This window comes from Parus major, chromosome 8, assembly GCF_001522545.3.
Source record: "Parus major isolate Abel chromosome 8, Parus_major1.1, whole genome shotgun sequence".
In the NCBI taxonomy this organism is placed as follows: domain Eukaryota; kingdom Metazoa; phylum Chordata; class Aves; order Passeriformes; family Paridae; genus Parus; species Parus major.
The window spans coordinates 9,509,264-9,533,910 of NC_031777.1; the positions used below are offsets into that span (position 1 = coordinate 9,509,264).

General features: G+C 38.6%; 2 long non-coding RNA genes across 2 annotated transcripts in view; one reads left to right on the forward strand and one right to left on the reverse strand.

Annotated features, from left to right (window-relative positions):
* Positions 1 to 5,628: 5,628 nt before the first annotated feature.
* Positions 5,629 to 24,647, forward strand: part of LOC107208181 — a 25,925-nt gene continuing 6,906 nt past the window's right edge. The window contains exons 1-3 of the long non-coding RNA XR_001523123.2: positions 5,629 to 15,276; positions 20,080 to 20,134; positions 21,820 to 22,024. This is a non-coding gene — a long non-coding RNA (uncharacterized LOC107208181). The remainder of the gene's footprint in view (positions 15,277 to 20,079; positions 20,135 to 21,819; positions 22,025 to 24,647) is intronic.
* On the reverse strand, positions 17,726 to 24,595 carry LOC109022780. The gene is made up of 2 exons (XR_002002040.2): positions 24,489 to 24,595; positions 17,726 to 17,981 (listed from the first exon to the last, which is right to left on the reverse strand). It is a non-coding gene; the product is annotated as an uncharacterized LOC109022780 (long non-coding RNA).

Consider the following 24,647-nt stretch of genomic DNA (forward strand, 5'->3'; position numbering starts at 1 on the left):
GTAAAAAGGAGGCAGGCCTGTTAGGAGTAGCTCCTACTTAACTCAGTCCTACTGGCCTTTAAAAATTGATTCAAAAGTTGAAAGGAAAAAACTTGTTTATTGCCTTGGCCTCAGGTTAACAGAGAAACCAAAAATTCATAATGGAACCTAATAAACAAAGAACATCATGTTTGTCCTCCAAGCTAACAGAGGTGAATTAATGTTTTCCTTGCCTTTCAATCCCTACCCCCCCCAATTTTTCCAACCAATATAATTTTTATTATATTTTTCATAATGTTTCATTTATCTAAGAATGTTCTTTCCAGTGGTATTTGTATTATTATCACTCTAGACAGTCTAGACATGTATTTGAAGATTTGTTCTGTAGCCGGACAGATTTTCTTCACTCTGACATTTGAAAATATTGTGCTAGAAAGTTGTGATTTCTGAACTTTTTCATTTTGCTGCTAGACATCCAGAGATGTCTGTGGTTCTTAGGTATTGAATTTCATCATTCTAGGTTCTGCTTGCTAGTCCATATTTTCAAGTGGCAAAATAACTCCATGTATGAAACACAATATTCAGTGGAATCCAAGTTTCTCCTAATCAGACTTTAAGGAAATCCTTATGCAGCCATTTCAGTTTTTCCTGTCATTTGCTTCATTATGTTGCTGCATATGTGGTTGACTCATCAGTCCTTCTGATCTGAATCATGGTCTTTAATATGAGCTTTTGTATCTGTGTGCTTGGTTTGGCTGGGATAGAGTTAATTTTCCTCCTAGAGGATGAGCGGCTGGGATGAGCGGCTGTGTGGTGCTTAGCTGCCTTCTGGGGTTAAACCACCACACTCAGAAATATTTTTACAACTCTAAATATGTCTGGAAAACGCAGAACACAGTAGCTCTGGAGAAATAATTTTAGGAGATCCAAGAAAATTTTCAAGAACCTAGACAGCTGTCTTTGCATTTTATTTTTCTGAAATTCTTAGTCTTTGGATTGGGAATTTTATACTGTTTTCAGAATATCATTTTTGGTAAAACAGTGTGTGTAATGTAATGAGAATCATTGTCAGATTTAAAAATAACCCCAGCAGCAACAGAAAAATGCTGTCCCTTGCAATTTGTCTCCCTGCACCAACATTCCTTCTATATTTTCAGTCATCATCATTCACAATTAAATAGCTATAAACTGAATTTTATAAGAATTTGAAGTGCTTCTCAATGCACCAAACCCCACGTGTTGTATATCACATACACAACTTGCTGAACTAAGGAGAGAAATTATCCAGAAGTAAGTTATGTGAAAGCTTTCCACAGTCTCCTTATGTGACCTTGTACAAGGCCACGAATGTTTGAGGTCAGAGGGAACATAAATACTCATTTCTACATGACTCATTCTGAGTACTCTGCTAGACAAATTTTAAAATAGTTCTAGCTAACCAGCACTGAAAACATTTTGGACACTAATCATTAATGTTCTACATGTTGGTTTGGCAGAACAGTTTTTCCCAGCTTTTCATACTAGAAAACAAAATAAAAGCTTTGCTCAGACTGCCCCCTGCAGAACACACAGCAGTGGGGTTTAATGCCTTGTTATTGTCAGCAATGAGAGAATCCAAAGGCAACATCACAACAGTGAGCTTGTCCATAGCTTACAGAAATAAAGCAGTGATGGACTAACAGTTATTTTTGAGAGTATTTCAAGACCCTATTGATGAAAGTGTGGGTATTCATTTCAGGAAATGTCCCTAATATGCTGGCTACTGTCCTGCTTCTAGAGTAAAAACAGTGTGTGGAAGCACACACCCCTGCTAGATACACTACTGTGATTCCATATGCTCCTTGTAATTCCCTTTCTCTTAGTCCCAGTCAGTGCCCTGGACAGGGATTTACCAGGCCACCCATGGCTTTGTTCTCAGCTGCTATCAAGAGAGTTCCACTGAAACTTCACCAGGACTCTGTCCCTGACTGGACCTAAATACATATTCCTTAAACGACAAACACTTTGAAAAACAAAATGTAATGTCTTGTGACTCATGTCTTAGGTTTTCCTCCTATTAAAAGGTTAAAAAAAGAAATGTGCTGTCATTGTGAGCATTTGCTCTATTTTCACTGTCCTGAATAGGTCTGTGTATAGCAGCAGAAGGCTTCTCATAAAACTTTATGTAACTTAAAAAGAAGGGTTTAAAGTAAGGTTTAGCATAAAATGCAAATCTAGATTTGGGATGGAAAGAAAAAGACATAACAAGCATTACAAATTCTGATTCCTGATAAAGGCTTTTTCTTCCAAGCAGGGAGTTATGTTTTACATATTTATTCAAATATCAACTCTGGTAGAGCCATTAAGACTTGGATGTTGGCTCCAAAATCTTTCCCTATCAAATACTGAGTCCTCAGACTGCATTAGGGCAAAAGTTTTCCATTTGACAGCGCCGATCAAGGAAGGCATACAGAGGTAGGACATCTTCCTGATGGATACACACATCAGCTGGGAAACATTGTTTTCCAAAAATTAATTACTTCAAATTTACTGGGCCCTAGTAATAATAAAAAATTCTAACTTTTCTTTCGAAGAAAATGTCAAAAACATAAACCTGTTTTCTCCACCACACTGTGCTTTCCTCTGAGAGTACCTGATCCTGTGGGATTCTAAGTCCCACTATGTAAAAAGGAGTAGGAAGTTTCTTGGATTGCTGCCTTTCCTATTTTCTTTGGATTTTGAACTGTACAGTTTTGAAGGCATGGCAGACACTGTCTTCAGAGGAGATACTTGCCCAAAAAGGATCAGAGAAAACATTTAATATTTCCATTGCAGATTTGCCACCCTTGACTATTTCAAGGACCCGGATTGTTCAGATAGGTTCTTGTCTTGGTTTGGAACAGACAGGTGTCTGTTAGGTAGGGCAGGAGCCTCCCTTGGAATGAAAATGTAGACCCCCTCCCTCCGAATTATTATAATTTTGAAATCTCAGGCAGAGATCTGGGGATAGGAATGACAGTTCTTTACTAGTATGTATAACGAGGCAAACAAACAACAATAACTACAGCATTAACAACAAAACAGAACCAGGGACCCCGTGACAGCTTTCTCGGCCGAGACGGGAAGGGATGGAGGAGAGGTTTTGTTTCACAAACCCCTCGGGCAGTCAGTCCCGGTGCTCCTGCAGGGCTCTGAGGAACACTCAGCTGGAACAGCAGGGATGAGCAGAGATCCTGGGCTGGTGGCTGAGGTGGATCAGCAGCTCCACGGTGGTGCCTGGCACTGCCACACGTCCCGGCAGGACAGGGGGTGCGAGGCCACCAACGAAGGAGAGGAAGGAGCAGCAGCTCCATCTGTGTGATGGAGAATTCCCTTCTCCAGCCTCAACAGCTCCGCCAGTGTCTCACTCTCCAGCCCAAGAAACCAGCCAGCCCCCAGCTGCCCCCACCCTCCCCTGCCCCCCTCCCCCTTGGTCCCAGCCAAACTCCCCGTGTTTCTCAAGCACCCAGCAAATACCAGCAGTCAGGTTTCCCCGCAACTAATGGGCAAAAAATTCCATAGGTGAGACGGAATAAAAGGAAGGACACTCAACCCCCAACAGTTCTTTATGTATTGGGGAAGTGGAAGGCTGTTTCTTTCCCACCAAAAATTAAATACTCCATAGTTCAATCTCAGATTCCACAGTAAGATTACCTTTTTCCAGAGAGACCATAAATCAAATACTGACTTACTCCCTTTCTGCTTTGTGAGATTACTCTCCTCTGTTTGGATCAAGAAAGAAACACCATGGAAGTGTAAGTGCTTGTTCTTGCTTCAGGATCATGCTTACCACCACTTACCAGAGCAGCATCACAGCTTCTCCAACCAAGTAAATGCAGCTATCATACTGAGGAAAAACATTGCAATAAATATCCACTGACTTTAATCTTCCATTGGAAGATCCTGCAAGGCTTTTCACCCTGCAGAAACTCACACCAAGTAAAATCCCAGTGTCTTATTTATTGATGATCACAGTCAAACTGCAGAAAAACCTGTTTGGTGTTTGTAGCACTGTTTTTTTAGTCCTGGTTAAGGACTAATTTCTCTGCAGGGCTCAGTACCTTCAGTGCCCTTTCAAAGAAGTTGTATCTGAGGGTTTTGAAAACTGAAACAAAGATTCCATGATTTCTTTCCTACTTGCACTTTGGTTATGAGAACGAACCACCTTAATGTTTATGGGGATACTATTTTAAGTGAGGTTTTGAACTGCATTTATAGTCACATATATTCTTTATCCTAAATATTAAAACTATAGCTTGCTCCAAAATCTGGTTGATCATATGATTTTCTTGGAATATAATCTAACAAAACTCAAAATTTTAAAGACGAAGTCTGGCTGCCTAATTTTTATTTTCTTTGAAACATTACTTAATTTTCTGAGGTTCACTCTCTTTATTTTCACAGATTTTTCATATTATATTTCTAGGCATGGGTCCACTACTCTACCTGTGTTCCTTAGTGTCAGAGAAAAGATTTGCTTTAGAATCATTACCATAAGCATGTAGTAAAAAGAAGGAAGGCTGAATCTTTACATAATGCATAGAAGGTAATATTCTTCCAATAAATGAAAGACATTATATCAGTGGAAATGGGGTGAAAGAGAATTCTCACTTTTATCTTCTACCTCTACCTAACTTGGCTGCAGGTTTCTTAGCTGTGTTCCTACACTGTGTCCCTTTTGTAAAGGTTCTGTTTAAGAAGTTTTACTGCAGGAAGGACAGATTTTGCAGAAGTGAATTATTTCCATTTTCAGTTTAAAAGTGATTCTTGGAAATCTTGTAGAGGCCTCCATTACTTTAGAGACTCTTTATACAAAAGTCTGAATTCTTGCTTTTCTTAGAGGTGAGAACTGTACCTATAATGTGACAACATAAAAGTAATCCAATTTTTTTAATGTTTCCAACATTTTTTTGCCCATATTTCCTATGAGAAACTTGCTGAAGTCATTTTTGAAACAAGTTATAATTTGTTGGTTACATTTTGTAATGGGATATCCCTGTGTAATTTCTCTTTCATTAATTAAACAAGTATGCACATCTTTCAGCTGGACATTAGAAAATTATTTTGATATATTCAAAATTTGCTCATAATTATTGAGACAGAGCTGCTGCAGAAAAGATCCTAAACAATTTGGCTCACAACATCAACCCCTTTACTATCACGAAGAGTCTTAAGAGATATTAAATAATTGGGGCAATTAGCACATTTCTCAGGATAATACTTATTTTGACACCTTATGGTCCAAGTTATATCCAAAATCTATTGTTGAAGAAGGACTACAGGGAGGTCTCCTTCACTCTTCATTTTCAAGGATATATTTTTTGGTATGTTTAATTATTTAGAGATTGAAACACCTAAGCTGTAGACCTAATTATTTTAGATTTCTGCCTATATCTCTATAATAAGAAATTACATGACAAAGGGATGAAATATGTCCTGAGTTAAAAATATATTAAATGTGTGTGGAAACTTTTTTCTTTCTGACTGGGGCTATTTTCTGTTGACAGCAAAATGACCTTTGCTTCTTATGTTTATTTACCTCATTTTCCCTTCTCTCAATACTCAAAGATTTCAACACGCAATCAGTATAATTTTCTGTAATTTAATTTTAAATAATATATAAATAGATTTATGTTTAACTTGTAAATTAGACTTATAGTATTAGCAGTGAAAATTAAGGACCTGACTGATGGAAAGAAAAAACTATTTATTTTCCTTGTTTTGTCCTAGTTCCTTCCTTCCTCTGCCAACAATCACAGCTCTTTCTTCAAAGGGAACACACAGTTAGCCAAAGCCTGACTTTTCAGTTTTCCTTTTGCATTGAGCATATTCAGCAGTGCAACTCCAGAGCCTTGTTTGCTAGACTCCAATGACACATGCCAGTACGGTTTCTTAAATTATATCTCCACTGGTCTAAATAAAAGGAAAAACATTAAACAAAAAAGTCTTTTCCCTGAAATTTTAAAACACAAATACCAAAATATTTACCTTCACTTTTGCATAAACCAAGGACAGCATGGCCCAAATGTAAAGGAGCTATGGCACAGATGCAGGTGAACCTGCCTGGGAAGCATCAGACTTCTGGCTCTGAGCTCTGCTTTAGAATACAGAGTGGACTACCTTTTGGTGGGCTGCCAAACAGCCAAATGACCAGAAATTCCCAGGTAATAGGGTGGTGCATTCCACTGAAATATGGCAGGACTGAGATGTCTACATTGCAATCAAAGGTCATGTTTCAAATTTTCTTCTTTCCCTTAGAGATGGGTTTCCACAAACATGGGTTTGGTCCTCATGGACACTTCCCACAGGCACAAAGCACCAAAGGGCTTTTAGGACTGAGGCAGTGGAATGTTTTCTCTAGGGCAGTGTGCTACATCACAGCCCTTTGTATCGCATAACTTTTGCTGTTGATTAAAATCAGCCTTATTCCCTATTCCCAGAGCTGTTGGGCTCTTAACTCCTGACATCACCTTTGACTCCATGTTGCCAACTAAATTAAGACAAAAAGAAAGGTGAGGAGTGTCTGTAGTATTGGCAAATGTGAATAAGTTATTGTAATGGTATTTTTCTCCCTGTGTGTGGCTTTTATTTGTTATGTTTTATTAATTTCTGCTTTTTGAGTATCTGAATGCAGGCAATATTCAGTATTATAGATTCATATGGCAGCCAAATAACCACTGGTTAAAATATGCGCACAAAATTCCTCCTCAGTCCAAATAATTTTTTCTCTCCAAACATTTTTTTGTTTCATTTGACAGAGTAAATCTTTTATTCTGCTGCTTTTGGTCACAAGGAGTGTAAGAAGAAAACAATTAAATTGTGAGTTATGTTAGCTAAGAAATGTCTTCCTTTTCTGTTTTTCATACCAACACGAACCTGTGACTGCCAATTTGGATCATAAAGGGAATGGAAGCTGGAACCCTTCTGAAAGTATGGGATGGCACATCCTAAAAATAGAAGTGCCACAGGTATGCCTGTCAGCTGGTCATGGTCAGACCTATTCCCTTACCTGAATGATCTGGCAATGTTACTTTTTGAGAGATATTTAGAGAGAGACAAAGCAGAGAAGGAAAAAACCCAAATGTATGGGATGATCAGGAGGAAGTAAATGGAAATGCTGATTTTTACATTTTCTAGTTCTGACTCTGCACCCAGAAGTGGACAACTTGCCAGGAAAATATGATTGCTAGCTCTAATCATTCAAATATTTGTGAGGAATGCTGATTATATAACTACCCTGAGTCTGAAAGAGCACATTTCTTTGAACGGTGCAGCTGAGATGGACTGGTTAAACAATAATAGTAATTAATATAATTTGCTAAAAAAGGACATTCATCCACAAGTGCATTTTACATTAGCAAAGGAAAATTTGCAATATCCTACAATCACAGGACACAAAATAAATAGTAAACAACAGTATTCCAGTTTTTAAAAGCTGGAAAGTCAAAGCCAAAAAATGTGAAGCTGGCCACACTTTGAAGGCAGTTCCAGGAAAAAAAATAACCAGGATCACCGTGTTATTTTTGTCTTGTGGTAACACTCAGAAGTTCTTTTTCTGAGGCAGCACCCCCATCAAGAATATGTTAGAAATCTGCATAAGTTCACATGATGCACAGAGTAAGTAAATAGTTCTGAGCCCACTTACATAAACATCTTTGAAAATTTCAGTCTGAGGTCAGCTAATGGTAGGAATCTATTTTTCCTCTCAATCTCTCTTTATTTTATTCCCATCTAACACGATACTATAGCTTATGACATATGGTCCCTTAAATTAGGCACTCCAAACCTTGTTCGTTCATCTCAGTGTGTGGAGCCAAGTTGTCTATTAATAGGAAAAACCTTGCCCTGGAAAAATGTGTGTGCACAAGTCTCTGCATGAGGGAAATGAAGGATATGCTACAACAGGGAATAAAATTAATTTAATATGTATTACAGAAAGAACCACTCTAATGTAATACTGCCAAACAAAGTGGATAAGTGCTGTTAAATCTTTATATCCAGAAGTGTGGTGCATTTAGCAACTTGATGACTGTGTCATCCAGCATACTGAGTTTCCAGTCATCTCCAAGTTCTAATGGACAACCTCTCCATAGCTACCTGAGCCCAGAGGGGAATAAATCAAGACCACCAGCTAAGATGTTATGTAATTGCCATGGATATGAGCATCGAATGACCTCAGGTGCTGTGTCTAAATGAAAAGATTTACCCAAAACCAAAAAAAGTTGTATGTAAAAAGTTACTATGTCATTTTTTCTCTTATAAAATAGAAATTTTAAAGGAATGCTACAATGAAAATGCTGACACAAAACAGTGTTATTAGAAATATCCAATAAAATTCCCCCCTTTCCATGCAACTCGCTTAGTGTAAGTTTTTTAAAAAAAAATCATTAAAAATAATTGTCTTAGGGAAGTGAGTTATAGACCTTTATGATTATTACTATGCAAGAATTAATAGATATATATGTAATAACCAAGGTCTCTTGATGATTTCAATAGCCATTCCTCTGCTTTTGAAAAATGCAATTTTGCAGCATTCTTCTATACATCATAGCACTGCAGAGATCATTTGCCTAGCCCATCACTTTGGCTGTCAAATGTAACATTCTTTTTCTATCAGATATAAGCAGCTTGTCTTCACCTTCAAAGCCTGCACCTCATCCTACCTATCATCTCTCATTCAGGATCAAAAAATAACTTCTTTCACTGATTAGCCCATGATGCCAGCTTCCTTCATTGACTTCTTAGATTTTCAGTCACTCAGTTTGAAGTTTTATCCCATGCCATTCCTTATATTTGTAAAGTGCTCCTTCAGACATCTGTAAAGCTACCTCCTTATCTTCCTTCTAATCCTGTCTGTGAGGTTCCCCTGCCATTATGCCTTCAAAAGAAGTTTCAGAATTTGGACTGAATTTGCCTAGTTATAATGAGCTGTTGCCAAAAAAAAAAAAAAATAAAAAGATTTCTGGATCAGCTTCAAATGGAGCATTCCCAAAGATCTGAAGGTTGGTATTTCCTACTCAGATGCTGCACTGTCAATTCTACATGGTTACCAGTCCCTCATTTTTCAGAGAATGTTGCCTTGCTGTTGTTGGGCAGAAACATATTTCCATTTGAAAACATAGGACGAATATAAGGGTGATCTGTCTGGATTGTAGGAGCAACACATCTGAAACAAAGAGAGAATCTAGAGGGTGCCTTGGTCTTTTCTTTCACATGGCAGGTGTTTAAGATATTATTTTTATTGATCAAAGGAAACAGTCTTCCTGCTTCTGGACACAGGCATAGGAAATTGTGCTTATGTGAAAGACTGATGGGACATTTTTAGTTTTGGTCACCAGTTTGGCGGGGAGTTGAGGGTAGAATATTGCCTTGGCTTGTTCAAATTTCTGTTGTGGAAAGAATGAGTGGTCACAGGAAGCAGCATATTGCACTGGGTCACCATCTCAGATGAGAAGAAGAATTTTGCTTTAAAGCAATTACATTTGCAGCCTGTGGCCTTGAACACTTTGGCATGGCGTGTTGTGTTTGTATTCCCATCTCGAGCAGCAGTGACTCAGGACCAAGTCATCCCTTTACAGGAATTACCTACAAAGGAAACTGGAACCTCCACGGCATCTCTCTGTCATCCTTCTCTCCAGATGGTGCCTCTAAATCCCTTCTGAAGGCGATTGTGCAAACCAGCATGTACGTAAGTTCTGTTGGTTTTGATCTAAGCATCTCTAATTATGGTAGAGATTTTGTTTCAGGATGCTGGAAAGGTGCCTGCCTCCTCCTCTCCCTCACCTGTCCCTCCTGGCACTCAGCCCCAGTTCTTCCATGGCTCCTGAAAAAGCAGGAGGGAACACTTTCCACAAACTCGCCAATTCAGGTTTTCTTGAGCCTCCTTTCTACAAGGTTTTCATCCCCCAATCCATCAGCATTTCCAACTGCTGCAGGACCAGCAGGCTCCTCCATTACTCCACATGCAGACACTCAGAAACCTTGTGAGCCCTCCATCACTGCAGAGCAGTTGGGCTCACATCTCACTCAGCCTGGCTATAATCCTCTGAAAAATACTGTGGTGTTCAAGTGATTAGACTGTCTTCCAGAGAAGCAGGGACTAGATCCAATTTGAAAATCTTTAACATATGGAATAACCATTTTAAAAATACCCTTTTTGATTACCTTTCCATAATTTCTCAGGAGTGGATCTGAACTTTTAGAAAGTCATGCATCAATGGGATGTAGATAGCAAGTCATAGTCTTGGTCAGAATTTCAGTCTGAAAACACCCACAGAGTTGTGCAGATTTTTCAGAAATTGAAATCACTTCCAGACCGAGCTTTTTAAACTAAGTTTCAGCATAAAACTATTTCTGTAGCCAAACTATAAACCTCTGAAAATAAGAGTTTATGTGGAAAGGCTGAAGCTTTACTTAAAGCACTGCTAATATCTATGGCACTCAATGATTTGATGTTGAAGGCTATTAATCCCAAAGAAAACTTTCTTGGAAGAAGTTGAACTTTAGAGGTCAATGAGATCTCAGAGGAAGCTGGACTGAAAACAGAAAAGCTGATTTTGTCCATGTAAATCAATTGTTACTGTTTCCTGTCTGAGAAAAAAAATTAATGCAAATATTAAGGATTTATGAACAGGAAAAGGGAGAACCTCTAAAGGTCTTGTAAGAAGTGATTAATAACATTGGGGTTTTTTTAGATAATGCTATTTTAAAACCATGTTCAAAAGCCATGCTGATGGTTTAAGCAAAGGATAAACTATGTTCACTCATGTACCTTGGTTTAATACTTGTGGTCAATGTTAAGTTGTGATACTGTAATTGCAAACACTGTTTTTTAAGAATTGACCTTCACTTTTCAGCAGAATTAGGACAATTAACAGACAATATACAAGAATTTTTAGTAACATGGTCTAGAAGATTTGAAGAATTTTTTTTTTAATTGTATTTTGAAGCAAAAATATGTCTGGCAGATCTGATTTTAGGGGGGCAGCAAGAGCATGAGGCTGCATTAGGCAGAAGTCTTCCAGTGTAGTGTGAGAAGCTCACTCCTGCGTTACTACCAGGGATAGCCAGAACCTCAAATGCCATTAAGTCCATGTGACTTAACTCCCTAGGAAGTCATCACATTATAGTTCCCCAAGTGGTCAAGACTCTGACACAGGGCTTGAATGGCTTCCTGTCGTTGGAACTGAAGAATGCTTGAAAACAAAGCAATAAATCCTCTCCTTTGCTACAGACAAGTAAATAAGAGAAACACTTTTGGGAGGCTCAAAGCAAAATGTAGAAAGGAAGGTTATTTAAATTTAAACTAAAGATTTTTGGGTAGGCTTCGTGTTCCATATCAATCTAGGTAACAGGATCCTACTTTGTCTCTTATCAATTTAAGAAATGTTAAGTCTTTTGGAGCAGTTACAACAGACATCTATCTGTCAATTAAAATAATAGTGATTGAGGTATTTTGAAATTTGTCTGCTTCTATTGAATTCATGCAAGTAAATTACTAGCAATTGAAGCTATGTGTGTGGGTGGGCTTTCAATCACTAATTAATCACAGCCAGAAAATAGTATCTCATTTAATGCATTTTCTTAATCTTGTATTGTTCTGATTATTCCAGAAAAACCAAGAATTAAAAAAAAATACAAACTGTTTCTGTGTGGAAAAAAACCAAATCCTACTTAAATGGAAACATGAACAAACTAGTATTTATGCAAGGTTGTATGGGGCACTATCCAGCCAGTCTCATGGGATGACACAGCATTCCCAATGTCACATGTTCCAAAGCTTGTCCCACACAAAGTGGTGCCCAGGGCAGAGGAAGAACAGCGCAGCTGTTCCTTCTCTCCTTCATGAAATGTAGATGGGACAGTAACCAAGTGAAGTGTACTGTGACTACTGAGTGTGAGGAGGAAGGCAGTTTATCACCTCCAAGATAGCAATCCTGAAAGTGGTTGGTAAATATTTTGGAGATGTCTCAGTAACTGATGAAGAGAAGATAGGTGATTCTGCTCCTGTCGACATTTTCTCTGACCTGCTAAAAGTGACACTTATTTAAAGTTGCCAGTGGTACCACTTGTCTGAGTGCACCTGTACAAAGTCAAGCCTGACTTTCCCATGTTATTGCTTCTTAAAAAAGAACAGCATTAATGTAAATAAATGTTTATGTAAATACAAAAGGAAAGTTAATTTTGTGTGATTGTTAACAGCTACAAATTGTATTGCTCCTGACTTTAGCTCAAATGCTTAGGTTACGCTTTCGTTTTTTTAAATTTTGAAGTTTCAGACTTTTTTCTTCAGTGAAAGAAAAGAGATCTCAGTGTGTCAGCAGAACTCTGAATGAAAACTTAGCCTACAAGTCAGTTCCACTCTTGGACAAAATTCCTCCTCTCCTAATGCTGTGAATGGCATGGTGAAAGTAGAGTAACACGAATCTTGGCAAACTAGTATTTCCCCAGGAGGAGTCTGAGCCATAATGGGCAGATATATAGTTTTTACATTCTACTAAAGCCAATAAACAAAATTGTCAGGATGGCTCATCTTACAAGCAAAGAAAAATTCTCAGTCATCAGAGTCATTGGAGCAGTGCAGTCTTTCCACATGGTGGTACAGCAGCTATGGCACTGCAAAGATCTGCCTCACACCTTGAACTTCCTCAAGCATCTGTGACCAAACCTTCCCTCTTTTGTTTTGCTAACTCTGTTGTACACCCAGGGCTAGTATGAATTTAGTGTTTGGATGCCATAGTGTCCTCAGTGTCTCAGACTGACTTCTGTACTAATTCCTGCCAAGCAAAAATTTCATAGCTTTTTTTTTCTATGCCACAGAACTGTTCATTTTGTGCCATTCCTTTGTATTTTAGTACATAACATCACTGAAAGTATGTATCTTTCAGCACTCTATGATGACAATGCTCAGGCAACTCAGAGAAAAACAGAAAACAAAATCAGAAATAAGGCCTTGAAAACATAGCTGGAGATACCCAGAGATGGCTGTATCTAAGAGCCAGAGAAGAAATGTGATATATGCAAATGAAAAACAGTTTAAGCTGTTCCTCTGCAACTGTTTGACTTGCATTTTGTGACTTGCAAAAATTATTTTCTGCAAAACATTCCTTTAAAAGAGTTTTTGAAAAATATATTGATGCTTAATAAGCTAGTTCACAATAATCATATTACTAAAGTTGCATATAGAAGGTGCAGGAAACCCCCAACCCTGTAAAGACAGATGTGATTTATTCACCCAAATTAGTGCTTGACTAGTCATGGCATGAAGAGATGAAAAGCCTATATTTAATTTTTTATTCATCAGGAACATTTTGGGTCATCTGATTTGTTTTTACTTAAACGGGAGAGACTTTTTGGAAAGACAGTAAATGAATTTGATTTAAAATCTTAAAAATTAACTCTTGTTTTACAGAAAAAATACAAGAGATTCTGTCAGCAGCCTTTTCTACAGAAAGATGGACTTCTGGCCCATAGCTGTTAAATAAGAGGAAAATTACTATTAATCCCATCAGTTCTCAACACTAAAATAATTCCTAATACTCTTTTCCAGTGATTTTTTTTTTTTTTAAGTCAAAAGAAGCATCTTTTTGGCATTTTCTGTTTGCAATCAAATTCTCTGTGGTAGTCTTTATGGTGACCTTTACACTAGAGAAGAAATGCTAAAAATCATTAAAACTGATATTGCCACATAAGAGAATACAACTGTTTAACAGGAACCCATTTGAAAATGTTTATTGTAATTTTTTTTCTCCCCTCAGAGTAAATCAATAGCATAATACCCAGCTGCATGATAATATTGGCAAGCGAAGCCATGAATTTCAACTGCAAACCCTAAACACTGAATGTGCTGTGCTTTTTAAAGAAATCCCCTTTTGTATGAGATATGTAATACCCTTTTGTCCTGGAGCAGTTTGCATAATAATAGTTTTCTTTACTTATTTGTTGTCATGTGATGGAGCTGAAAAGTGAGCTACACAGCAACAGCATAAAAGACAATTTTCCATTTTTCTCAAATTTTTCAGAGATTTTCTTGTCTTTTAGATGTAAATATGTCTAACTATCTTTGGAAAAGATATCTAGTTATTAACATTTCAGACCTAATTGTTACTTAATATCTACCAAACTATTTGTGCTTTTCTTTTTCATAAGAAACAGGAACATCTCCTTTGCACTCCCTCCTGAAGAGCCTCAAGCATATTGGGAAAATTTGGCATATGATCAACTGGTGTAAATCAACATAACTCTATTCAAAAATACCTCACTCAAGATTTTAACAGTAGAACTACTTGAGCAGAGAAGTCAAGAAAAATTTATGTTACTAACTGTACAATTTCTATAAGTTGTGCATGTGTTAGACTGTGCCACTGAGATGAAAGGTAATACCTGACTGAAGAGCAATCTTAAAAATACAGATTTCTAGGACACATCTGAGACTAAGCATGAAATAAAATTTTAGGAATTTTTCCATGAGATTTCCTATGTAAAATTTTTTTGAGATTCCTCTTGGGCTCTGGGATGTGTTCCAGTCTGAGTAGTAAGTAAGGAGCACAAAAGAGATAGAATTACATTGAAATGAAGCTCAATCTTAGTCACAATGAAATCTAAGAGGAGGACTAGAGACAGGGGAAGGTCCTCTGCTAAAGCATAATAAACTAGCTATTATTCTAACTGCTGTTATCAAAGGATTTTTCCTTTGAAATCAGTAGAATTACGCCAAGTCACTCTAGTTGTGACTTTGGCCATAAAATTACACAGTTTTGAACCACTGGCCTGTAACCACTACAAAGGGACCATTTCCAGGCAATCCCTCCAAAGTAACAAAGGAAAGCTATTTTATTACCCATTTTCTCAAATTCAGAGTGCAGAGAGGGTTCATAATCTTACTAGAAAACATTTAGAGGTTTGCAAATTGAAAGAGGTCAAGGTTAGATTATTTTGGAGACGTTCACAAGGTTGATAAACATAACAATATATGGTCAGATCTGAGCACTGCAAAGAATATCCAGGTAGAAAATTAAAGGCTCCAGAGCCCCCGTAAATCTTTTTATAGCTCCACATGTTAAAAAAAGAGACTATTAGATACAGACATCCTTCAAAACTTAGATTAATAAATCAGCATATCCCTTATGAAGCCACCATATATTACTGTTTTCTAAAATATCTAAGATCTGTCCTTGCCAAACAGCACAATAAGAAATGTTCACAGCTTCAACCAGTAGAAATTAATACCAGCGACAGAAATCCTATCACTGGAGCCATGGAGGAAGACACACACTCCAGGTAAAACAGTATTATAATGATTTTATGTACTGTAAATCTTTTAATCTGGACTCTCACAATTGAGCCATGGGGTTCTGTCCTCTGGGAAATAAGAGTTGCTTTATATCAGTTGGATACCACATACTCTTAATGCACTGCAGGCTGAACAACATGTCTTACACCCTGTCCTAGTGACAGTGAAATATATTAGCTTAGATCATTCTCCTTGCCTAGGGAATCTGAAAAAAAATCATTTCAGGAGGAAAAGTTCAATGGAGCTTTCTGAAATACCTTACTAGAAAGGTACAGCCCATCCTTTACTTATTGTGTCATTATAAGGCACTCTGAGGTATTTTGGAAGTAGGTACTTGTTACTCATAATCATCACATACCTGTCCTTGGGATACAGTTCTTTTATCCAATTTTCTTGTTCCACTCCCCACATTTCTGGGGTTCTGTGATTTTTTTCTTCTTCCTAACAGATGTAGCAAGAACCTTATGTGCTCACCACTTTCTTTTTTAATTTCTTAGAAGTGTTGAAGTTTTTGTTCACAGAACACTGAATGAGAATTAAATTTTTCTGTTAAAAAAATACCACAGCTTTTCAAATATGTCATTTTTATGTGACTATTTTAAAGTTATGCAGATGGCAAAAAAATTGGAGGAATCAGCCATGGGATTTGTTTGATTTTCTGGAACAACTGTTGCTTAGTTTGTGAGGCAATGAAGTCTCTACTAAAAGCAGTAAATTCAACTTTTTTCTATTAATAATCCTCCTTCAGATGATTCGGCAAATGCATCCAGGTATTACATGGTGTACAGCCTTTTTCTGATACTTTGACACAAGTAATTTTTATTAAGTAGGAAGTATAAGTCCATTCCTGGCAAGCATAATTCAGTTAGATCTTGATTCTGTGCATTTGGACTTGGAAAAACAAATCTTCCCTAGTGCTAGCTGCAGTGGGCAGTGTTGCAAGGAAATGACAGATTAGGACATACTTCTATTCTCTTTCTGTGACAACTCAATAAGAATGCACTTTCAAGTAAACTAAGCTTTTTTGATATTTTGTAGCAGCTGTGCATGAGAATTCATCCCAAATAGTCTTCTGGTGATCCAGTCACTAAGACAGACTCCCAAACTGCCAAGACCTGAGTTTAAATGAATTTAAAAGCTTATACTATGTTTTTTGGTTACATGTGCTTTAAAACAGAAGGTTTATTCTCACATGTTGCCATGTCTTTATTGGAACCATTTATTTACTTTTTATAGGAGTGAGAGCATGACTACTTTTATGCCAGCACATTTGATTGTGCATGACTGAGTTTACACTTACAGGAATCTATTGTTGGTTATGAGGAAAAATAAAATTTCTGTAGAACATTTAACTCTGTTGAAGTTAAACAAGACATATCTTTGGAAATCTCTTAAAGGATTATTTCTAATGGCACCATTGGGACCCTTGCTTTGCTTATAAAAAAATATGTGAATTTATAAAGGACAAAGATACAATTATCCCAGGATAGCTTCAGGGAAAACCATCATACTTCTTTCAGAGGAGGTGAACAGTAACAGCATATGTTACTGTTCCATGGGCAGACTGGCTTTTATTTTAACTGAGACATATTCTCCTACCACTTTTGATGGTCAAAATTAATTCCCTTCAAATCAAGATACTGTATTTCCTAAGTATAATTAGTCCTTATTCATATGAGTACAAGACAAAGAATATTCCTAGCCAGGATTTTAATACTGCCAGTGATGAAAATCTGAATGCTTGAAGTCTCTCAGAATTCTTAGATCTTTGAGAGACAGACTCTCAAAGTCTGTCCCAGTTTAATCCAAGAAATTGCAAACTCAGTCTCATTGTAACAAAAGCAATTATATTCATGGGGCTTTTTTTCTTTCCTAGATCAAGAGTTCTGTCCTCTACATTCCCACTAAAGCTTTTCTGCAAAGTCTTCACAGAGCTGAATAAACCTTGTTAAAACTTAATTACATGTTGTATTAAAAACCCATCTGGAAATTACATTTCTCACAAGGTGGTGTTTAATTAGTAACAGTTATTTCTCTTGACTCCCCAATGAGCTGCTTATGAAGATGGAGGGACTTTCACATGGGCAGAACTGAAGTTTGAGCCGAAGAGGATCTTTAAAAGATCCTCAGCTCTCCCAGCATCTTTGTGTATATAAACATGGGGTCTGGTTGTCCTTCTTTACACCTGGTCTCAAGCATGAATTACTGTAACAGCACCTCCCCTGACAGTGAAGTGCTCCCTCAATAGATGTGAGCTTATTGTCTGGGTACTGTTGCTAGGAAAAGCAGCTGATCAGGGTACCAGTGTGGCAGCCAGTTGATGTAATACATGCTTGATAAAGCTCTTATCAGAGCCTTGCACACTTTCAGGAATGCTCATGATTCAGCTGGATTTATCAATATGAAAAAAGCCCCATTCTTTCTTCATTTCACTCACCTGTTGGAAGCTGGCCCCACAAAGGTGGGTATTAAAGCTTGAAATCATCAGTGTCACCTCCTGCTATTCCTGCCCATCACACAGTGGGCATCACACAGAGGATGCAGCAAAGGAAATGCCGTGTCAGGAGTGTTTTCCCTCTGCTGCTGTTGTGGTGATGTGAGCAAGGCAGAGTGCTCTGAGCTGCTCTTCTCCAGCCCTGCACTCTTTTGATGGCCTCTCAGGTGCTCTCTGCAGTAAACCATCTCGCTCAGACTGAAACAGAGGAAAAAAGGCCATCAGAACTGAACTGGGGACAAGTCTCTGGCATAACATTCAACTGCAATTTTCTCTTCCCAAGCTTTCAGTAGACGACCACATTCAGGGAGGAGGAGGAAGATTTTATTTAGCTACCAGATATTTTGATTAATGCTATTTAATAATATGAAATCAAATGCAATCTTTTTTTTTATAAAGACTCTCATGGTACTTATTATTAAGCAAATCATGTCATTTCCTTCAATTCCTTATGCAGCAAACAGCTTCCATCAGGGAATATTTCCTTAACAAAAGACATTCTTTAACAGAACTGAGATTCTTTTCTCTGCATTGCCAAGAAAGATGACCAAAGGAAAGCCTTTAATCTTGGGGAAAAATCTAAGAAAAGTGTTTGCTAAATACATTAGTGGCTTGCTGATCTGTGATTTAGCATCACTGCTCCTTTTTGCAGCTGCTGTGTAAAATGCAGATTAGCTCTCAGATACCTTTCAGGAAGGATTTGATGGATGGCCCTGGGTTGCCCTAGCAGCCCCTACACCCTTAAATTGAGTGATTACTGAAGCAAAGGGATCGCACTCCCTTTAGCCAATACCTTGGCTACTCTATATACCTTGGCACTCTCTGGCCTTTCAAATGGTTTTCAAAGCCTTGGCCGCTGGGGTGCAACTCTAAACAGCCTGTTACGTGCACCCCTGTGAGGTGGAGATCATTGAGGGGATATTGCTGTACTGGAGATAGGAGCAGTTACATGCTTTTATAATTTGACTGGAATGGTACTGGGATAAGTAATTTTGTAAGGATGTAAACGATGTGAAAAGGCGAAGGTGATGTGCTGATTACCCTCAAATAAGTGAAGCTTTCCTGTATGCAAGAAGTTCTACAAAGGCATTCTGGTCAGCCTTCCAAAATCAACTGTTAGATAGTTTTGAACAACTGCCACTGCAAAGTTTATAACTTCAAAGACTCTGGGCATATTTGCCCATCCAAAGTTTTGTATCCTCATATCTATGGTTTACTGAATCAGCAGTCTGATGCTAATTAGAGTAATTATAGGCCTGATTTTTTTTGTTGTTGTTTTTTTTCTTTTGGGGGAGGGATGGCAGGGAAGGGAGAGGAAAGTTGTTTGGATTTTTGTTTTATTAAACACATCTGTCTCAGTCGTGAAAGGTTGGCTGGAACAAGCAAGAACTGTGGAATATTTGGGTTTGTTATTAGCTTCATCAAAAAGTACCTCTGTGGTACCGATTTTATCAGGGACAATTTTGTAACTTGGAAGATCCTTTGTAACCTCAGGAAGGTTCACAGAGTACAACAGAGGACAAAGCAGAAGAAATCATGTAGAAAGTGCAGATGCACACAGTACACTTGGGGAGGCTATAACACCTGGGCATTGCATTCCTGCTGATTTGCAAAGAAACCAGTTTGTGTATCAGCTTAAAGATAACTTGGTCATCTGTCACAGGACATCTGCTTCCTGCAAACTGAGTCTGTCCTTTCTTTTCACTTACTTTTCAGTCCTGACCATTGAACCACTGTGGTTTAATTGTGCAAAACTGGGGTTTGAGATCCAAGATATTGCTCAGATTGTTCTGCAATAAACTTCTGATTCAGCAGTGTCAGCAGGATGGAGCCAAATTAACCCCATCTCTGCAGCCAGCTGGGCCATCATATGAAAACAGGAATCTTGCTTCTGGATCACTCAGACAGCTCTGTTGTCCAGATGATTTTTTGGATGTGTGACTGTTCTACTTGTCTTTGATTTTCCATTTATACGTCTTGCTAATTTCTTCATGGCTTACAGAAGGCATTAATGTCTTCTCTGGCCCTGCAGTTCCCACTCACATAAAAGCTTCACCACAGTATGCCCTTTTATACCTTAGTCATTCTTGCTTACTGCTCTACAAAGGGCATAGCTGATCCTGGGAAATCTTTTTCTCTGGCATGCTGATGTATTGTGCTTAATGTATTATCAACAATGACAGAGCTCCCTCAGGCAACTCCAGCAACACAGAAAGCATAGGGGGTTTTATACAACATTCTTTTGAAAACAAGTGTATATCCCACACAGAAAACTTCTCGCTTTGGTTTCCTGCAGGTTGAAGCAGCCGTTGATGCTACACGGAAAGACAAGCCAAGGAGACCTTGCTCAGGTAAATCAAACCTGAAAGTAGTGGTAACTGTGCTGGAGTTTATTTGTGTTGTCCATTCATGTAACACTGCAGGAGCTTCATGCAGCACATACAGAAAGCAAGGTCTAGAAAGGACCCAAAAGGGCAACCCTGCCCTCATTTCCAGGGCTGTGCTGTACGGTGTGCTCCTGTTACTGCATTTGCATGAGAAAGCAAGAAAGCCATGTTGAAAGGCTGCACGTGCTAATTAGTTTGAGGAAATAGAAGGAGGCATTTCAGAAAAACTTCACATTCCTTGCCCACAGTGCAGGTCATCTTGCATTTACATTTATGCTCCTATGGCTGCAAAATGTCTCAAGTCTGAGAGACAGGGATGTTGTCCCAAACAGATTTTTATATCGCTTTTCTTTCAAAAAAGAAAAGTGAGTGAGTGTTTTTCTTGACAAACTGTTGACAGTTCTGTAATTCTGGACATTAGGAGTGCTAGCATAAATCCCATACATGCGTTTCTAATTTAACAGTCCAAAACAACCTCATTCCCTGATCACAATGTAAAGAATTATTCAGGATTCAGAAAGAATCCAATCTTTCAGTGAGTTTCACTTAATTTAGAAGCTTGTAATGAATAGGAATTTTTAATCTGTTTGAAATCCCTTTTCAAACTGAGCTCTAGCTATAACCGATCCTTCTGACTAGCTGGGTATAGTTGGAGTGCCAACAGTTCGAAATACAAGTGCACAGTGCTCTTCTGTCCTCACAAGAAACTTGAAATCTCTGTACTCTGGAACTCAGCCAGAAATGTTCTTGCGTGCCTTCTCTTCTCCTGACTTCAGCTCTTACAGTAGCCCCCAGCACCACACAGGAAATCATCTTGGTTTTCCATTAGACTCCATTTTGATATATCAGGAAGCTGGTATGTTTTTGAAACATATGCAGTGTGCTGCATGTATTTTGTCTGCATTTCTACTACATGATATGTACACATCAACATCTAGGAAACTGCTACAGATATTTTTTGGAGCTAAGGGAAAGGGGGAGCTTTATGAATTACATCTTTTTCAAAAAGAGACCATGCAAAATGCTGCTCAAATTGCTCACAGGGCTGAGAGAGGTATTTGGAAGGCCGCTGTTGCATGGCAGAAGCATTCCTCCCACATCCTGGACAAAGATTATACTTAGAAAATTATAGAGTAAAAATGAATCTGCAGACGATTTAATCCATTTTAATTTTTTTTACAATGTCTGTCCTTTACCTATTACCATGCTGAACAGAGGCAAACTCAGGCACTGCAGTGGGAGAGAGCAGTGTTTAATAGGACAGAAAACATGCCACCAGTCACGTATTTCCCTCTACTTGTTTCATGGGTAGGGGCTGCCCCTCTTATTTCTATTTCTTTTACCTCTGAGCTCCAAAGTCAGTATGAGCAGCAACAGGCCTTCACAAATGTGCTAAGGAGGAACCTCTTGGGTTGGCTTCTCAACATGCTTTATCTTTTGCTGGCAAATTGGTGTCCAGGCCAGAACTTAATGAAGTCTTCAGAGAAAAATTTTCAGCAAACCTGGGGATCTCAAAGGTGTGGACCAGCAGTAAAACCAGAGTAACATGATTTATCTACTTTTACTCATCTTTTGAAAAGCTAAAAATTCAGCTTTGCAGCAAACTGTAAAATCACCTTTCTAGCTGCACCCACTTTATTATTTTTCAGGTTACCTTATATTCCAAAAAAAGAGCCCAGGACACCAGCTTGGAATAATTTGAAGTTTATCTCCCCATGATACCTTCAAGCTTTAAAGCTTCCTGAGCACCTCTGCTACACCCCTCAAGAAAATTATCTGCACAAAGCTATCCAAACACAGTATATCTGTGATTCCATTTCCCTCTGCACTGTGGAGCGGGATTCAAGCCACCAGGTAGGTGCCACTCTTTCTCCAGAAGCAAGCAAAGTTTGCTTTCCTGTCTGTTGAAGAAACTCAGGAGATACAATGACTTCCTGAAGCACTTCATTTCTGGTGCTGGATCGATGTTTCTGTCACCACAGAGGGCTTCCAGTGCTTGGGTAGGACCTTTCATGTGACTGGCTCATCTACCACTGAACCGTTTTGCTTCCCTCATTCAGATGTAGGCAGGACAAGCAAATGGGCAGCACCTTACCAGGCTGTTGAAGACTGGGACAATACTGTAGAAATAGGGCTGTCTAAGAAAGTTAGTTTGCCTGAGCATTAGCAATTTGGAGGGAAAATATAAACAGTGTCTTGATTCTGGAAATATTAACATAACTTGCCAAATTTGTTTTTTTTCTACTGAAAAATATGTGGGCAGAAACATTTCTCATAATTCTAGAAGCCAAGAGTTTTCTCCATATGAAAACAGATAAGGTTTTCTATGGTAGAAAAACACCCACTTACTAAAAACCACAGGCCATCTCAGTCCACAGACCTGGAACTGAATGTACAACTAATATCAGTAATGTGCTATCTGATAGAATTTTATATATATATATATATAGATATAGATATAAAAGGAAACAGAAGTTCCATATGCTGCTGCTGCTGAGCCAGGAGCTGGGAAGCACTGTCCTTACAGCACCCCTGAAATTGGGATTTGACAGGCAGACCTCAGACCTCAGCTGGCCAGAATCAGCAAGAAGTGCAGATTCACTTGCATTCACTTGCAGGCACTGATCTTTGAAAACTGCTGCTCTGAACTGCCTCATTTGCATCAGCAGTAAAACAAGGCAATAGAATTAGTCCTGGCTGGTGAGGAAACACAAGTCTGATATATAAGTTCAGCTTTGTTACTGAAAAAGTATTATTTTGCCCGAGATGTGAAGGGAGGAGGGCTTAATTCCTGCTCATACCTCTCATTTAACTTACATAGATGCACAGTGGGTCTTTGTAAATCACCTTTACTGGATGTATTTTCTGTCTTAAAATTTCATGTTATAATGAACAGTCAAGAAATCCAGATGTGCTGTTACAGTGAGAGCATTTTAAAGGGGTACATGTTATGGTACACTCTCAGGTCAGGACATTTCTGTCTCTTTGGTATTGTTTAATGTCAAGGAACTTGATTTTCTCAGTATCATCGGGTAATTTTTTATGAAGCAGGTAGTTGAACATAAGTAAATACTAATGTACAGCACCAATTCCTTTCTTCTGATTCCTGTTCTGTTTTTATAAATAGGACCTGTGCAATTAGATTTTTACATTTAACAGATTCCTTATTTGAAAGCTTACTTAGCTTTTCAAATTTAGATTTGAAAAAACATAGAAGGAATGAAATTAAATGTTTCTTTTGGATAGCACACTGACAAACAAAAGGAAATCCCTTGCTGCAGGATATTGCAGTCACGGGTCACAAATGTTTAAGCAGGAGTTACTGCCATCCAGAGGAGAAAAGCCATAAACTGTCATATTTCATTATTTTTTAAGCACAGAAAGGTAAACCTAAATGGTTGATTCAGTTTATTTCATATTAAGGAATCAAAGAATAGAGAAATATAATAAATGTACCCAGACGTATCTCTGTGGTTTTTTGTGGGTTTTTTTATGTAGATATTTATGAAACAAAGTTCAGAGCAACACTGGGAAAGCACAGTAAAAAACACATCCACAGATGAAAAAGCACCAGGTCAGAGCCAAATTTATTTTCCTCTCTTCATTTGAGATATTTAAGGAAGAGGTTTCAGAAATAGCTGTGCCAGGTTTCAAGCTTTGTACGCAATCCAAGAAGTGGAAAGGAGATGTGCATGCTGTGCTGTATCCCAGACCTCTGGGGACACACAGGCAGAGGGTGTCCCTTGTCCTGGGGAGCCCAGTGAGACGGGTGGGGATGCTGGCTGCACTGGGCATCCTTCCTGCAGGGCACAGGGCACTGCTGGCCTGGGGGGCACAGAAAGCACCCCGGACCCCCGGGGCTGCTAAATCAGGGGGCTGGGAGATGCTCTGGGCTGAAGGGATTTTTCACAACTCTTAATAACCGAACTAGCAAAAAAACTGTGTGTCCAGCTCCGAAAAAAAGGTCCCTTCCTCTTCAACCCCCCCCTTCCCCCAGACAAAAGCACAGCAGGAAACAAATAAGTCATTTGGGGAAATAGAAAAGGGGAGAATGGGAAGTTCAGCACGTCCCTGAAAGTGAACAAAAATAAAAGCTCTGAGCCGAAGAAGAAAAGAAGATCTGAGGGGAAAAAATATATTTGAATTTAGTGTCCTTTTTGGACATTGGCCCATGGCCAATCACGGACTGTAGAAAATCCAAGAATGGCAATTAATTTTGCGCAAAAATCAATAATGACAATCTTCCCAGGACAGGTCTTCTTGAATATCTTATAGAAATTGTAGCTCAGGATCCTTCTAAACTTTATTGCTTCAATACCTTTTTTTCCATCGGGAATTAACGTCCAGGTGCTCGTGTCTCTCCTTGCTGTCGTCCAGGCTGGACGAGAGAAGCGGACGCAGCCGTTCCCCACTCCCGGCTGTTCCCGGGCGCGGGCAGCGGCCTCTTCCTGAGGGGCCGAGCCGGGCTGCGCGGGCC